This window comes from Microcebus murinus, chromosome 7 (assembly GCF_040939455.1).
Source record: "Microcebus murinus isolate Inina chromosome 7, M.murinus_Inina_mat1.0, whole genome shotgun sequence".
In the NCBI taxonomy this organism is placed as follows: domain Eukaryota; kingdom Metazoa; phylum Chordata; class Mammalia; order Primates; family Cheirogaleidae; genus Microcebus; species Microcebus murinus.
In genome coordinates this window covers 19,359,596-19,377,142 of record NC_134110.1, presented here as the reverse complement: position 1 = coordinate 19,377,142, position 17,547 = coordinate 19,359,596, and the positions used below count along the sequence as shown (strand labels likewise).

General features: G+C 43.1%; 1 protein-coding gene across 1 annotated transcript in view; it reads left to right on the top strand.

The window, feature by feature from the left end:
* OTUD7A (OTU deubiquitinase 7A) overlaps positions 1 to 17,547 on the top strand; it is a 286,462-nt gene that overhangs the window by 125,997 nt on the left and 142,918 nt on the right. The gene's annotated exons all lie outside the window — the stretch shown is intronic.

Genomic DNA, 17,547 nt, shown 5'->3' with positions numbered 1-17,547 from the left:
TGCCATTAGAGCCTTCCGTGGTTTCCAAAGAGGTTTGATCCAAGGTGAGTGGAATAGTCTTAAAAATTGGGAAGGCTTCTTCTCAGCTTTTCCACGTCCAGGCTGCCAAATGCGAACGTGTGGGGGGTGCGGGCACAGGCCCACCCAGGAACGCCCACACCCAGCCAGGTGAGGCTGCGGCTCCCAGATCTGCCAGAGGCAAGCCCCAGCCAGCCACTGGGGCTTGCCTAATAATAAATATTTATTTATTATTTAAATAAATAAATCTAATTTATTTCTTAAACACTGTCTAATTTTGCCATAAGTACACACCCAGTTTTTCCAGCTATTCCCTATTGAGAAGCATTCCGATTTTCTCCAGTTTCTGCCACTTCAAAAATTCTTTATTAGCTACCATTGAACACTTTCTGTATACTACTGCTTTTATTTCTGTAAGATACAGTTCCCCAAATAGACAACTGAGCCAACAAGTTCTTGTATTTAGAATTCGAATCACTGTTTCCAGATTGCTTTTTAAAAGGGGCATAGAAATTCACGTCTTTACCAAGAATACAGAGCATGCAGAGTTCATTAGAATCCCTCTGACCCTAAATGTCACCCCCAGGTTTTTTCCAGTTTGTGTGAAATGATATCCCATTGGCAATTTGTTGTTCATGGCTACTGCTCAGATTGACATCTTTTCTATGTGTTACTGGCCGTCTTGATTTCATTCTCTGTAAACTGCCCATTCATGTCTTTTGCTGCAGTTGCTATTGGGTTGTTTGTCTTCATCTCAACAGTGCATAGCAGTTCTTTGTTTAGAGGACTATTAGTGCTTTGCCTGTGTATGGGTTGCAACTGTTTTTCTAAGTCCATTAATGTCTTTTTATATGGTTTATTTGTTTTTTCATATTAAAAACGTCTGGTTAAATATTTCTATTATTTTCTTTATGATTTCTACGTATCTTGCATTGCTTAAGGTCTTATTTATGCCAAAGTCATACAAATATTTGAATATATTTTCTTCTAATATGTTTATAGATAATCCTTTTTTTTACATTTATATATTGAATTTATTTGTGAGTGAGTGTGTAAATGTGTGTGTGTGTGTGTGTGTGTGTGTGTGTGTGTGTTTTCTGCCAGCTTCACTTGTTAAATGAACTACTCTTCCCTGGGGACTGAAATGCCACCTTGAGCTTATATTTGTCTCATAATGCAGTGGCTATCATGGCTTTATGGTGAAGCCAACTCCATCTTACTGTTGTTTTATTCTACACATTTCTTATTTGCTCTTGGAAATGTGTGAATATATTTAAAGAGCTTAGGACAGTGCCTCTTTTTTGTTTTCTCCTGACTTTATTTTATTTTACTTAGATCTTTAAACATTTGACGATGGAAAATATTAAACATTGAGGCTGGAGTGATGGCTCATGCCTGTAACCTTAGCATTATGGGAGGCCAAGGTGGGAGGATCACTTGAGCTCAGAAGTTTGAGGTTGCAGTGAGCTGTGATGATGCCAATGCACTCTAGCTGGGCAACAGAGTAAAATCCTGTCTCAAAAACAAAAAAAAAAACCCTATAAATGTATACAGAGTAATAGAGTAATATACTGAATCCCATTTACCTATCACCCGACTTTTGTAATTATCAAGTTTGGCCAATCTCGGGGAGGGGAGGTTTGTACCCTCACCCATTGCCAGCACAACCACAAGTATAAAAATGTTCACTACTTTTATTAATATTACTACTATTCTTTTCAATTCTTCCCTTCATACTTCAAAATATTTGTATCCAGTTCCCCAAAATACAACATCAGATCTCTGATTGGCATTGCATTCCAGTTTTGTGTTCTTTTTGAAAAAAATTGACATTTTTATAATGACATGTTTCACCTTCCTCATATGAAACTTGATTGGCTTCTCCACCTTGTCCTGTCTCTGTGCCCTGTGGCTTTCAGGTGTCCTCTGAACACTCTTGGTCTGGATGGCTGGCTAGTATGTCCTCTTCCTCTTGACTTCTGATTTTATTCTTCTATGTATGGCTGAGACTTGAGTCCTGAGTTCTTTTTCTGCCATACTTATTATTTGAGAGCACTCAGACAGCATCCTATCTATAGTTGACTCCCATGGTGGCAATGCCAGCCATGACTTCATTTATTCAGCAAATATTTGTCCCTTATTATGTCCCTGTGCTAACTCTAGGCTCTGGACAGGCAGTAGTGAACAAGACAGATGTGATCTGTGCTCCCTAATTGATCCAAGGGTGCACTCAGGATAGAGAGCAGGAGGTTGACCTAGTCTGGGCAGCCAGGGGGTTTTCCTGGAGGAAGGAGTGTTTCTTTCAGTTGGACTCTGAAAGGCCAGTGGGAATTAGCCAGGCAGAAGAGCAGGACATGAATGTTTGAGGAAAGGAAGTAGGAGGTGGGAAGAGCATTCAGGCAGAAGCAGCAGCTTCATCACAAATCCTACAGGTGCCCAGAGAATGAGGGACCCATGATGAGTCTGTTGAGGGTGGTAGAGGGGGTCAAAAAGAGCCAGAATGGCCCAGACTTGTGGGAGGTAACGGTGGCAAATGTCCTCATCATCATCTTCATCTGGTTAAACCTGCTGTGAGGTGGGCTTTGTTCTTATTCCTTTGTATTTGTCTCATTTCACCCTCACAAGAAGCCAGTGAGGTCAGATATAAGGAAGTGGGGCTCAGACAAGTCTCCAGTTTGACCAGGTTTATATAGCCAGCAGGATCATAAGTTGGGATTGAAACTGGGCCTCCAGAGCCCACCATGGCAAGCTAAGACACTGGTGAAGAGCTTTTTGTAGGAGACTAGCCGAGTTTTACCTCTTATGTTTCAGCTGCTGTATGGGGGAGCAATTAGATATTGAACCAGTGGTTAAGGGGAAGATATCAGGATTGTGGTTTGGGTAACATTTGTTGTAAAGCTGGCAAAACATGTAGACCTGCACGGTCCCCAACCCCTGGGCTGTGGACCAGTATGAGTCCATGGCCTATGAGGGACCAGACTATGAGAAGAATTGTCTTCTATGAAACTCAGGAATGGTGGGTGGGGCACACAGCTTCATCTATATTTACAGCCACTCCCCATCACTGCCATCACTGCCTAAGCTCTGCCTCCTTTCCTCCCATGGAAAAATTGCCTTCCATGAAACTGGTCCCTGGTGCCAAAAAGGTAATGATACCCAAAGGAAAGTATAACTAGGAAAGTAGGTGTAACACCCAAAGCAAACAAACTAAAGCAAGTAGTCTGTGAGAAAAAGCACTGGGAGATGTATTTAGAGGTGGTGAATGGAAAGAATGACACAAGTCAGCCATCCGACTAAATCCAGCTTCACCAGGGCTTCACCACCTGCTGTTCTCCTGGCCTTGGCTCCTTGCTCTTTGGAGAAGAGGGTATTGGAGACAATGGCATCCTTGAGGGCTGGCAGCTTTCTCAGCCTGCTTCCTGCCTACAGTAGGTTGGGGGGCTCCAGGGTCATTTTAAGTCTGGCTCGGTCATAGTTCCCTGCTATTTGAGACTCATGATTCTTCTGCCCCACAATCAATCACTCACAACCCAGGAGGCTGAGGATCCTGTGGGTCCCAGTCAGCTGCAGGTGCCAGTTGCCACACCTGCATTCCTCTTGGAGCCATCTCAGATACATTCTCAGATACATTGCAGTTGCATTTCTTTGTTTTCTTGCCCCACTCCACCCCTGCCCCTCTCTCTAGATTTCAGTGGCTTCAACAGGAGGACATACCCTAAAGTTCTTTTCCCTGAATCATCATGTCTAGTTTTTCCACTCTGTGTCAGCCTTCAAATGACCATAATCCAGAGGATATTCCTCTGGGTAAAAGTTATTCACTCTTTTCACTTGGCTTTGGACCCCCACTACCCCTCCTCTTGTATTATCACTGTAGAAGGTGTGATCTTGGGTGTGCGAAAGTAACTTGTGTAGCTCAGTTTCTCTGCAGGATCCCATTCTGTGAGTAGCAGAAACAATCTCAGTCCCTTGAAACCCTCAGCCATACCATCTTCTATCACATACTCCTTGTGTCCTTAGGATGACATCAAAGGTGTCTTTAGTGTATGAAAAATATGGTATTTTAAATCAGTGATGAAAATATAGACTATTTGACTATGTAGTAACACTTGATCATACATGTAGAAGCAATTCACAAGTGAAATCTCTTACTATTTACAAATGTTACTTCCAGATGTATTAAGGTATGGACATATAGGAGAAAAATAACTACAAGAACTATTAAAAGAAAATATTATAGAATAGTATTTATTTTAGGAGAAAGATTTTGTAAACAAGCCACAAACACCATAAACCGTAGGAGAGAAACAGTGAAGATTTTATTTCATTACATTTTCAATTTCTGTAGATGAAAGTCTTTTTTAAAAATGAAAGGACAAGCAACCAGTAATGAGAAATTAATTGAAAATTTACTATCCATAATGTACAGAGTGCCTCAAGTCAACAAGTAAAATTAATCAGGGGATATACATAGGCATTTCACAGGAGAAGAAATACAAATAGCCCAGAAACATGAGAATGGTAGGTAAATTCCATGAATAATCAGAGAAGGGCAAAGTAAAACAACAACGAAACTCTGAGATACCGTGTTTTGTTCACCAGGCTGGCAAACAAAATATTAATGATGCCCAGTGTTGTTGAGCATGTGAGGAGACAGGCATTGTCATGGTTATGGCTGGTGATGGTGTTGGCATATGATCCTTGAAGGACAACATGGTAGTATCTGTCTAAATTTAACATGTAATTCCATTTAGACCCAACAACTCTATTTCCAGGAATTATTTTTCTGCAGCAACTTTTGCCTACACAGGCTAAGCCAGCCTGACAAAGGTCCTAATTTCACTCTTGTTTTGTAATAAAACAAAGCCCATTAAATGGAAATAGTTAAATAAATCGCAGTACATCTACACAAGGGAAATTGACACAGCCAGTGGAGAGAAATGAATTAGCTCTGTCTACTGACATGGAAAAATTACTATAGTATATGAAAAAACAAATCACCCAAGAATGTATAACATATCTTAATTATATCATTGAAAAAGTTGAGGGCTTGTGTGTAAAGGAAAAGTCCAGAAATATGCACAACTCTCATTTCTTTCTCTCAGCAAGACGGGCCACTTAGCTAAAGTCCCCTGCCTCCCAATTTCACACAAGTGAGGGGTGGAGCACAGACTTGCAGAAGGCGGCAAATCAGTCATGCCTGTGTAGCACCAGTCCCACCACAGGGGCCGGTGGTGCTGTGAGGCCAGGCACCAGCTCTAGCACTGAGTGATCTGAGCAGAAGAGATGGCTGCCTGGTCGCCACCCCACCCCAGCTTGGGCAGCTCCAGCCTCTTGCTCCATGGCCTTCCTGAGTTCCCTGGCTCTGCCCGGTCTGCTCTCCTCTCTGGCTGGGCTCCTGTCCTTGCCTTCTCCCACTGCTACATCCTTTGTATTCCGTTTCTGCTCCACTCTCCTGACTCTTCCCTCCTACACCCAGTCCAGCCTCCCATGGTGGGGTCACTGTCCTGGTATGAGGGGCCACTGGCCGACAGCATCTTCCCTGTTCTCTTCCCACACATGCTGTTGTCAGGGGACTCAGGGCATTCAGGTCACTGCTGCCCAGAGCCAGCAGACAGGTCTGGGACCCAGAACTTTACTTTTCCACCGCCAGTTGGAAGCCCTGCGCCCTTGGTGTGTGTCGCTGTCCCTGGGATGCGATCTCTCTGTTTTGCCGTCTGTGAGATCAAGGAGTGGACGAGGTGGGTGGTGGGTGGAGGAGATGGGTGGTGCTGGGCTTCTTTCAACCCGAGCACCCTGCAGCCCAGCCTGGCTCTGCAGCCCCCAGTGCCAGCCCCCTCGCTGGTCCCTGACGAGCTGAATTCCTCTGCGATCAGGAGCAGAGCCCAGCAAAGGGGGATTTTTGCTTTTTGCTCCCCATAATTTGTGGTTTGATTTTTATCCAGACCATGTGCGATTTAGTTTACTTTTGAAAAAAATAACAAGGAATAAAAACAAGAAATAATCCTGAGAAGATAGTAATTATCTGAGGCCAAGCTTCACTCTCTCATCTCTCCCCAGCCCATGGTGGTGGCAGCTCTGCGGGCTCTGGTCACTGCCCCAGGCCACAGCTTTCCTGACTGTATCCATCCATGTTCAAGCTGGTGTCCCCATGTCTCTTTCTGTCATGATCCTCATCTCCCTAATGGGGCTGTCATTACATGCCACCAGTATTTGGGGCCATTAGTGGGCACACAGATCCTATTTTGAGAGGAGTTTCCTATTTCCTGAGAGATCCATGAATATCTACCAAGAAGCCTGTGTCACAGCCACAGAATACATACCCGTTCGGGCCCTGGACAGCTTGATTTTCCCAAGGTGGAAGCTGTGACAGCCTCGGAAACTTCAGGGCTGTACCTGGGTCGCCGAGATGCCTGTGGTGCCACCGTGCCCCACCAAACACTCCTGGTCCCCACTCCCTCTCTCAGTTCCTGCCGGGGGATCCCAACCTCAGGGATATGTCTGCTCAGCACCCAAAAGCTGCAGGGACCATGAGGCTGTGCCATGGGCCAAGGCTGCCACCGGGCTTCAATGGCAGGTTCCTGGCGGATCCTTCCTGACTCCGTAGTTTACACAGCATATCCTGGCTCCTCACCTCATTATCTATTCATTCACTCAGGCAGTCAGTCAACAGGTTTTCACTGAGCACCTACTTCGAGTCAGTGCTGTACTGCATGTGGGGGACATGATGAAAAGGTGCAGCCCTGACCCCAAGAACCTCTGGTGCACCCGGGGGCTGCCGGGCAGGAGCTTCCGGAACACAGCAGCGCCCATGAGCTTCTCTGTGGGATACGTGCTCGTGATTTTTCAATGGCCTCTATTAATTTAAGTCAAATTTTAATTTTATGGGCAGAAAAAGGAAACCAAGTATTGCTCATATTGGTTTAGAAATTGTCACATTATTTTGTATTAGACAAAGTTCTTAAGTCTTTCACACACGGTACCGGATAAAATGACTGGTCGGAACACAAAAGACATATTGACGAAGGACAGAGCAGGGTCTCTCGAGTGGAAGGGATCTCCTTGAGGCCACCTTACTTTGACTGCACAGGACACAAGTGCTGGCCCAAAGGCCCTGTGTTCTTACAGCATGCACACTTGACCCAAACCTGATGATGTTGCTCTAATGCCTCCTCCCCAGTTGTAAAACCATCTGCTACCTCGCACTGTGATATCATACCCTAATTAGCTCAAGAGCCACACGCACATGCATGCACACAGGCACAAGCAAACATATACACATGTGTGTATATATACTCACATGCATGTGCATGCGTACACCACACACACTGATTATATAGAATACAGTCATATATTGCTTCACAATGGGGATATGTTTTGAGCAATGTGTCACTAGGCAATTCTGTCATTATGGGAACATCATAGAGTGTACTCACACAAACCTAGATGCTAGAGCCTACTGCATGCCTAGCGTATATGGTACAGCATGTTACTATACTGAGTACTGCAGGCAACTGTAACACAATGGTAAATATCTGTGTATCTAAACATACCTAAACATAGGAAAGGTACAGTGAAAATATGGTTTAAAGTTTAAAAAATGGTACACCTTTATAGGGCACTTGCCATGAATGGAGCTTACAGGACTGGAAGTCAGTGAGTGTGAGTGAATATGAAGGCCTGGGGCATTACTGGATACTCCTGTAAACTTGATAAACACTGTATGCTTAGGTACACTAAATGAATTGAAAAGTAATTTTGCCACGATGTTAGGGTGGCTACAACATCACTAGGCAATAGGAATTTCCAGCTCCATTGTAATCTGATGGGACCACTATGGTAAATGCCACCCATAGTTGATGGAAACATCACGTGGCGCATGGCTGTACATAGCAACTTTTTTGGATGTGTCACAGATGGAACTTACTTAAACAGTCTGTAAAATGTGAGCAAATCACTGTGCTCCCTTTTTGTTAGTGTCTTGTGAGCAATGTTAAACTCTTCTGCAATTATTTCTCTGTTTTAGAGTGTTTTAATTAATTTGCATTAATGTTACCATTTACATTTTTATTGAGCCTTTACAGAGAGCAGCTGCATTTCTCAATAAATCTCTGGATGTAAAATGTATTAACATCTAAGCTTTTTAAAAAAGAAGAAAAATCTGATTGTCTGTATAGCATGATGCTATTGGATTTTCTTTGACTAGAGATAAGCAATACTTTTACAGTTTTTCAAACTGATTTATGGGTAAAGAGCAGCCCTAGTGCACCTGTTTAACCTTGTGTATCAAAAACTTACCAAGGTTACCCACAATATAGTACACTACATATCCTAAAAACTGTTTCTCTGACTAGAAAATCTAGATTAGATGGAAAAAACATCCTTTAAAATGCAGCACTCACTGCCTTTCGATGTAATTTTTAAAGTATATTTTGTGTATCTATTTTGTGCCAGGCACTACATTTTAATGAACAAATAAAACTCTCCATCCTCATGGAAATTATATCTCAGTGGGGGAAATAGACAATAAATACAGTATTTGTGTGTGTGATATATAGGCTGTTAGTGATCAGTGCTGAAGAGAACCAATAAAGCAAGAGAAGGGAGGCTAGAAGTGGAAGGACCGGGGGAATTAAACATGGAGATAAGAAGGTCTGGGGAGGCCTCACTAAGAGGTGGATTTGAGGCAGACTGGAAGGCTCAGGAAGAGAGATGGGCTGTGCCACCAGGGCAGGGCGTGTGGCTGGTGTGTGGGTGAGCACTTTCTGGGAACAGCCAGAGGGGCTATGGCTGTTGGGGAGGGAAGCGGGGAGGAAGTAGATGGGATCAGAGGGGGACAAGGTGCCACGTCGTTCAGAGCATTATAAGATGTGATAGGACCTTGGCTTTTACTCTAAGATGTGACATCATGGCATCATGGGAGGTGTCTGGGCAGAGAGACTTGATCCAATCCAGGTTTAAGGAGATCCCTCACCATGGCTGTTGTTATCAAATTAAACATCAGCCTTGCAGGGCAGGGAAACTGGCCAACAGGCAGCTGCAGTGATGCTGGTGAGGACTAAAGTTACTTGGACAAGGATGGTGGCAGGGAGCAGTGACAAGTGGAGGGCTCTCTCTTCAAATTAAAGGTAGAATCCAACAGGACTTGCAGCTGAACCAGATGCAGGGAATCAGGAAGACGTTAAAGTTGACACCTGCATCTTTGGTCTGAACAAATGGAAGCCTGAGGTTGCCCTCATTGGAGAAGGGGAAGATTGCAGGAGGGTTTGATTTGCAAGAAAATATTAGACTCCCTGCAGCTGAGTTTTGGCATGTTTACTTGGAAATGTATATTATACATCCAAGTTCTCAAGACAGTAAGGGAGTATCTTGGAACCTGAAATAAAGGAGGAATTTAAAACATAATGCCACAACTTTCAGCATGCAAACAATAAGGGGAAATTGACACATGCAAATTATAGTGAGAGACTGACATGACTTTCTCAATGATTTAAAACAACAGAGAAAAATTTAACAAGATCTCAATGCAGTGTGGATGATAACGATGGAGTAACTTGGTCGTACCAAGATTTGGGAAGAGAAGATGGGAAGAGAGAAGTTGGGGAAACTTTCTAAACTGATCCTTTGAAAAAATGATAAGGGCCAGGCTCAGTGGCTCACGTGTATAATCTCAGCACTTTGGGAGGTTGAGGAAGGATTTCTTGAGGCCAGGAGTTTGAGACCAGCCTGGACAATATAGTGAAACCTCATCTCTATAAAAATAATAAATAAATAAGACAAATTAGCTGGATGTGGTGACACATGCCTGTAGTACAAACTACTCAGGAGGTTCAGGTGAGAAGCTTGCTTGTGCCCAGAAGTTCAAGGCTGCAGTGAGCTATGGCTACACCAGTGCCCTCCAGCCTGGGTGACAGAGCAAGACCTTGTCACCAAAGAACAAAAAAATCAATAAGAACTATCCAGCAAAGGAGAGGATGCCATAAGAAGAGATGCACAGAAGCCTGGTATATTTGCATAACTAGAACTTCCAAAACAAAACAGATGGCCCAAAGAGTGATATGAACATATCACGTGACCACTGGGACAATTTGAGCCTCAAACAATTATATTAATAGTAGCAAGTTATTACCTATCAAATTAGGTGGTTATTCTTAGTACAGAAAAAATGTATATGTCTGTATTGGTAGAAATAAATGAATAAATATAGAAATAAATGAAGGAGAAGGGAAGGTGCTCTCTTGTAGTGGAGTGTTGGCCAAAAACAATACAAGAAAGGAAGGAACTAGAAAGTCACCATCTGACAACCACCGAGTGCTAATTATTGGAGACAGGAAAATCATTGAATGCTGAATCCAGTGGGAAGAAATTCAATGAGAAATAGAATATTTACACAAAGTATCTCCCTGAAAGATACATATTAATTACAAATGGAAAAATAGTAACTGTTTAGTGGAGGAAACTGATAGAAATCACCTTCACCAAGAGATCAAAATTAGCATCATCAGTATGGGCCAGATAGACATGGCATGCCTCCTGACGTGTTCACTGGAAACACGGCATCCCTTCTGTGGTGTTCTTGCCAGAAATGCATCACAGAGTCTAATTACGAGGCATTGCAGCACAGACCCAAATTAAAGGATATTCTACACTTAAGTAGGATGACAGGATCATGAAATGATAGACTGAGAAACTGTTCCAGATTTTTATTATTTTTTTATTTATTTTATTTTTTTATTTTAGCATATTGTGGGGGTACAAGTGTTAAGGTTACATATATTGCCCATGTCCCCCTCCCCCCTTGAGTAAGAGCTTCAAGCGTGTCCATCCCCCAAACGTTGCACATCTTACTCATTGTAGTTGTATATACCCATCCACTCCTCCCTCCTCCCACCCTCCCGACACCCGATAAATGCTACTCCTATATGTCCACTTAGGTATTGACCCGTTAATACCAATTTGCTGGTGAGTACATGTGGTGCTTGTTTTTCCATTCTTGAGATACTTCACTTAGTAGAATGGGTTCCAGCTCTATCCAGGAATATACAAGAGGTGCTATATCACCATTGTTTCTTAAAGCTGAGTAGTACTCCATGGTATACATATACCACATTTTATTAATCCACTCATGAATTGATGGGCACTTGGGTTGTTTCCACAGCTTTGCAATTGTGAATTGTGCTGCTATAAACATTCGAGTGCAGGTGCCTTTTTCATAAAGTGACTTTTGATCTGTTGGGTAGATGCCCAGTAGTGGAATTGCTGGATCAAATGGTAGATCTACTTGTATTGCTTTGAGGTATCTCCGTATTGCTTTCCACAGAGGTTGAACTAGTTTGCAGTTCCACCAGCAGTGTAGGAGTGTTCCTCTCTCTCCACATCCACACCAGCATTTATTGTTTGGGAACTTTTTGATAAAAGCCATTTTCACTGGAGTTAAGTGATATCTCATTGTGGTTTTGATTTGCATTTCCCTGATGATTAGAGATGTTGAACATTTTTTCATATGTTTGTTGGCCATTATTCTGTCTTCTTTTGAGAAGTTTCTGTTCATGTCCTTTGCCCATTTTTTGATAGGGTTGTTTGATTTTTTCTTGCTGATTTTCCTGAGTTCTAAATAGATTCTAGTTATCAGCCCTTTATTAGATGTATACCTTGCAAAAATTTTCTCCCATTCTTTGGGTTGTCTGTTTGCTCTCTTGACAGTTTCTTTGGCTGTGCAGAAGCTTTTTAATTTGATCAGGTCCCATTTGTTTATTTTTGTTGCTGTTGTGATTGCCTTTGGGGTCTTCTTCATAAATTCTTTGCCTAGGCCAATGTCCAGAAGAGTATTTCCAACATTTTCCTCTAGAATTCTAATAGTTTCATACCTAAGGTTCATGTCTGTTACCCAGCGTGAGTTGATTTTTGTGAGAGGTGAAAGGTGTGGGTCTTGTTTCAGTGTTCTACATCTGGCTATCCAGTTTTCCCAGCACCATTTATTGAATAAGGATTCTTTTCTCCAGTGTATGTTTTTGTTTGCATTGTCAAAGATTAGTTGGCTATATGAGGATGGTTTTATATCTGGGTTCTCTGTTCTGTTCCACTGGTCAATGTCCCTGTTCTTGTGGCAGTCACAAGCTATTTTAATGACTGTAGCCTTGTAGTATAGTTTGAAGTCTGGTAAATTGATACCTCCTATTTTGTTTTTATTGCCTAGGATTGATTTTGCTATACAGGGTCTTCTCTGGTTCCATACAAAGTGTAAAATTATTTTTTCTGTATCTGTGAAAAATGATGATGGTATTTAATAGGGATTGTGTTGACTCTGTAGGTCACTTTGGGTAGTATAGACATTTTAACAATGTTGATTCTGCCGACCCATGAGCATGGTATATTCTTCCATCTGTGTATGTCCTCTGCTATTTCCTTCTTCAGTGTTTCATAGTTCTCCCTGTAGAGGTCTTTTACCTCCTTAGTTAAATATATTCCAAGGTACTTTATTTTCTTTGTTGCTATTTTGAAGGGAATTGAGTCTTTGATTTGGTTCTCACTTTGACTGTTGGCATATATGAATGCCTCTGATTTCTGTGTATTGATTTTGTATCCTGAGACTTTACCAAATTCATTTATCAATTCAAGGAGTCTCTTGGTTGAATCCTTGGGGTTTTCTAGGTATAATATCAGATTTTTAAAAACTAGGTTACACACATGAGAACAAAATGCAGTGTGGGATGCTAGGCAGGATCCTGAACTGGAAAACAACCATTTTGCTGCAAATAGCATTGTTGGGACAATGGGAAAAACTTAAATTAAGTCTGTAGATTAGACTTGTATGTGGAGAGAATGATAAAAGATATGCCAATCATTAAACTTTGGCGATCTGAGGTATAAAGGAATTTTTGTTATTATTTTTGCAACTTTTCTCTATGTCTCATATTATTTCAAAATTTAAAAAATTTAAATGAAGTAGACAAAGTTAAATCAAGGAAGGCCTTTTATGCTGCATTACAGAGGGGTGTGTAGGACTGATCCTGCAGTCTTTACGGTCCAATCCCAAAGGTGTAGGCCCCTGGGCAGCTTCCAGCAAGGGAGTAACTCAGCCCAATTTCTCCCTTTGTCCATGATCACAGGTGCTACATAGCACAGTCACCGGGAACATACAATTAGGAACTCTGCATTTTTCCATAACTTTTTATCTGAAAAATGTTCCACTGAAGTTGATAGACAAAATTTCATTGATGCATTCCCCACTTTTGGGTCCTCGGGTTGCATCCGGCTGGTCCTTGAGCTACAGACATGAAGGTGTTAGAGCAGGTAGCCTCTCTCCCTGCAGCACATTCTCAGCAGGGCTGTTGCTGGCCCAAGTCTACCTACAGTCTACGGCTCCTGCTCCTTTCTGCCATGTTGCTTTCTTTGGAGGTTGTGCCCGGTCACACATTGTACGATTGTTTGCTCCACTGGCTTTGAATGGCTCAAACTTCAGCACGGCGATCTCCTTGTAGACTATAGAATAAAGGTATTGATACAAATGCATTATTGAAATAAAACTATTATATATATGTAGATTTTCAGAAGGGCTATCAGTAAACTTTTCTCGTGTTTTTTCTCTGGTTGTTTCTTTGGTTTTCTGCAAAAAAATAATAACAATAATAATAAAGAAAAAGAAAAATAATTGGCTTCATTTGCTTAATTTTTTTTTTTACAATTATATAACTTCCTCACAAACCTCCCAAAGTGACACACAGTAGTCTCTTTGTGTGTCACTTCACTACTACACTGTGGACCACACCTGTGTCTTATTGTACCCTCAAAACACAGCGCACTGCAGAGCGCCCACAGGAAGGACTCCGTACAATTTTGTTGAATGGAAATAGCAATGAACCCTTCAGGAAGGGGCCACTTTGGAGTTTAGGAAAAGGATGAAACGCTCAGATATAAAGCAGAGAAATATATTGAATGGTCAGTTGCCTTTATAATTTTTATTTATTTCTTCAACATGTTGTTACCTATAACTGTCACATTCCCTGACTTATGCTGGGCCTCGGGGACAGAGAAGACAAAACAAGCAAGTTCCTGGAACTTAAATTCTCCAGAGAGAGCATATACGGTCAGACGGATGGAGGGATGGATGATTGGATGGATGACTTATAATGTTATTATAGATAATGCTGGTGCCACAGAAGAAGTAATTGTACTGCAATGAAATAATGGGGAGGTACTTTGGCAGAGGAGTCAAAGAAGGCCTCTCAGCAGGGGTGAAATTGCAGCAGATACTTAAAACAGGACGAGGAGGATGGGAGCATCATGGAAGCTCTTCCAGGCAAAGTTGTTTCTGGTGCGAGGAGGGGTCACGACAGCAGCTGGCATGTGTGTGGGGTGGATGGAAGGCCCAGCCTGCAGTGCTGGATCAGGATGGCCATGCACCAGGTAAACCTGGAGCCAGGTGTACAGGAAGGATGAAGATGTGCAGAGAAGTTTGGATTTCAATGCAGCGCAGTGGGAAGCCACTGGTGGGTTTAAAGCAGGGAATGACATGATATAATTTACGTCTGCTAGAGATCCTTCTGGCTGTGTTGAGAAGGGACTAGAGGTCGGGCAGACGTGGTTTACTGATGTTAGTAAAACCGTTCAAACCAAATTAAACAATCAGGAGTGCACTAGCAGACACCTAGCTGAATGCCAGGGAGGCTGTTTTTCAAAATTGTGTGTAGACAGAAGTTGGATTAGAGAAGCCCTTCTTGAGCCTGTATATTAGCTTTGCATAAGGGCTCTTTCATGGTCCATAGATTTTCACTACCCATAATTTTTATTGAAGAATAACACAGAGAAACGCACATCAAAATATACAGCTTCATGAATTACAGAAATTTAAATATGCCTCTGTCATCACCACTCAGCTCAATAAGTAGATCATCACCTGCAGCCCTCCTGCCCCGTGCTCTCTCCTCCCCGTTTTTCGTCTATTCGCGCTTTCCACTCTGGTGGTTTCTACCCCAGAGATTATTTTTGCCTGTTTTTACACTTAATGTGATGAATGGAATCAAATAGCAGGTCTGCCGTGTGTATTACCAGGTCATTTGTTTAAGAAGCAACGAACATGCCCGGGAGGGCGGGGCAGCCTGCACCACTCCAGGCCCCACGTAAGACAGGTGCGGAGTAGCCCCCCCCCACCTCCACACTGCCACCCCCAGCGCACTTAGGTAAAGATAGATGCCAGGTGGAGCCCTTTACACCAGGAATTCTTCCGAATTTTTCCAACAGAATGCATTTTAAAGAAGTAAGGAGACAAAAAAATAAGTTAAATTTTTATTACATTCCCTACATCCTTCCTGCTCATTCAGTTTCCCTTTATCTAAGCAGTTTATTCCTGACCCGCAGTGTCACCCTAGGCAAAGATGCCTCATCTCTCAGGGCCTGTCACAACTGTGTGAGGGGAAGCCCTGTTAGCCTAGAAGTGCCTTGTGTCCTGGGGTATAGCCGTGCTTCCCTCTTGCTGTGCCATGTAGGTGCTCAAGCCAAAGAAACTAGAGAGAAACACAGAAACACAATAATCATCTGCCCAAGAGGTAGGAAAAATATCCTCTGGGGCCATTGTGTTGGTATGTGGTCTCCCAGGCACTCAGAGTTTACACACAGGGAAAGCCACTTTAAATAATGCATTGATGCATCTTAATCTGAGATGACATAAACATAAAATACACTCCTTCTCTATTTCCAGTTATCTCAAATGTGCATTGTTCTCATATGTTCTTTGAACCTCAGTCCAAACCATGGAATCAGCTCTCAAACTTAAACCCAGTGGAGTTTTGCAAAATAGCTTGCTCTAAGAGATGTTAGGGAGGTAAAGCCTTTCTCATTCTTGGATTTGTATTTTTCCATTTTTCAAAACTCTGTAGTTATTACAGATATCATCATATAATTTAGAATTTAATCCTTCTGGAAAGTCACATGTCTTTAAGGTGATTTATAGCAAGTGAAGTTTGCAGAATTATGGAGAGTGGCGGTAAGAAGTAAGGGAAGGCAGGAGAGAGGGAGAGAGAAAGGAAGGAGAACAATTTTGAGCATAAAAATTAAGATCAGGTGATGCTGTTTAAAGCTTAAGAAAGAAGTGAGATGTTTGAACACAGTATACTATACCACATGGCACTGACTGCTCACCCCATGGAGCCACCTCCAGGAAATGGGCTGACTCAGGGGATATAGACAAGGTAGGACCTCACCCTGGTCTGGGCCCTGAAGGAGCAGCTGAGAACCTGTAGCCCATTTCACATTCATGTCAAGTCAAAGACTTTCACATCACTCACGCCTCTGTCTGATGAACTGTTTTGGCCATCACTGGTAGGAGGCAGAGGGAGGGGGTGCTGTGGAGGAGAGCCTTCATTGTGTTTCTGTGGGAAGGAACAGGCAAAGAAGGGTCGGCAGACTTGGGATTGGCCGGTGTGAATAATTTCATCAGGCTCTGGGGCACAGGGGCTGCCCCTAGTTGTCTGGTCCTTGGGTGATTAGGACAGGTGGATCACAGCCCAGAGTGTGGGAGCCCAGTGATGGAGTAGGTGGGGTGCATTCTCTGCATCAGTTGGTTTGCGCATGAAAGGTGTCCTCCTCCTCCTCCAAGGAGAGTTGTTTACAATCCCTAGGAATTGGCCAGCCCTGAGAGGTCTGTCCCTTCAGGTTAGCAAGACCCCAGATGTCAAAGCATCAGAACACAGCAAATACAAGACATCGTTAATACATACAACTCATACACAGCACCAGCTCACTCTGGGGTGGGTGGACGTGCAGGGCTGACGGGGCATGTGGTCCTGTGTTTACTACAACCTCTCCTTCTCAGTGCACAGTGGATTTCTAGAGGTGCCGTGCCTAGCGGACATCTCTGCCCTGCTCGCCACACTCTTCTGAACTGGAGTGTTAGTCACCCCTGGACTCTTCTGTAACTCACATTTCTCCCCAGGTGTTCCTGACAATTTTAACCCTTCTCCCCTGTTAACCTGCCAACTCCAGGTGTGCAGTGACATGCTTGCCCTCGTTCCCCAGTGCCTGGCACAGCTTTGCACTGGGCCACTCACTTAATACACATTGAGGAATCTGAGTTGGGTACTGGTTCAGATGGTGACGTGGGACCACCAGGGTCAACCCTTCCACTCTATGCAGCCGTCCTGGAGAGCAGGTGTTATTATTGCAAAGAAGTCTCCATCTCAGCCCAAATTTGCAAGTGCTTCAAGCAGATAGGGCTAGCATTTTTTGTCTCTATCAGTCAATGTCCTGATACAGGCAGTGCAGACAGATTGAATCCCTTCCCAATCCTCCATGAAGTCACACGGACTCTCCCTGTTCAGCAGGTGGTGAGCAAGGCTCAGTGTATGGGTTACCTCAGCCTTGGTCTCTTGTTGGTGTCCCTCTCTGTAGAAGTCTTTATGGGATGCACTCACAAACCTCGCCCTGGCCGCCAGGCTGGGGGTGTTGCTATTTAACCATTTCATGCCCCACTTACATACCGGCTACAGTAGCAGTGATGAATATAAAAGCATTTATTTATATATAACCTCTTTGGGG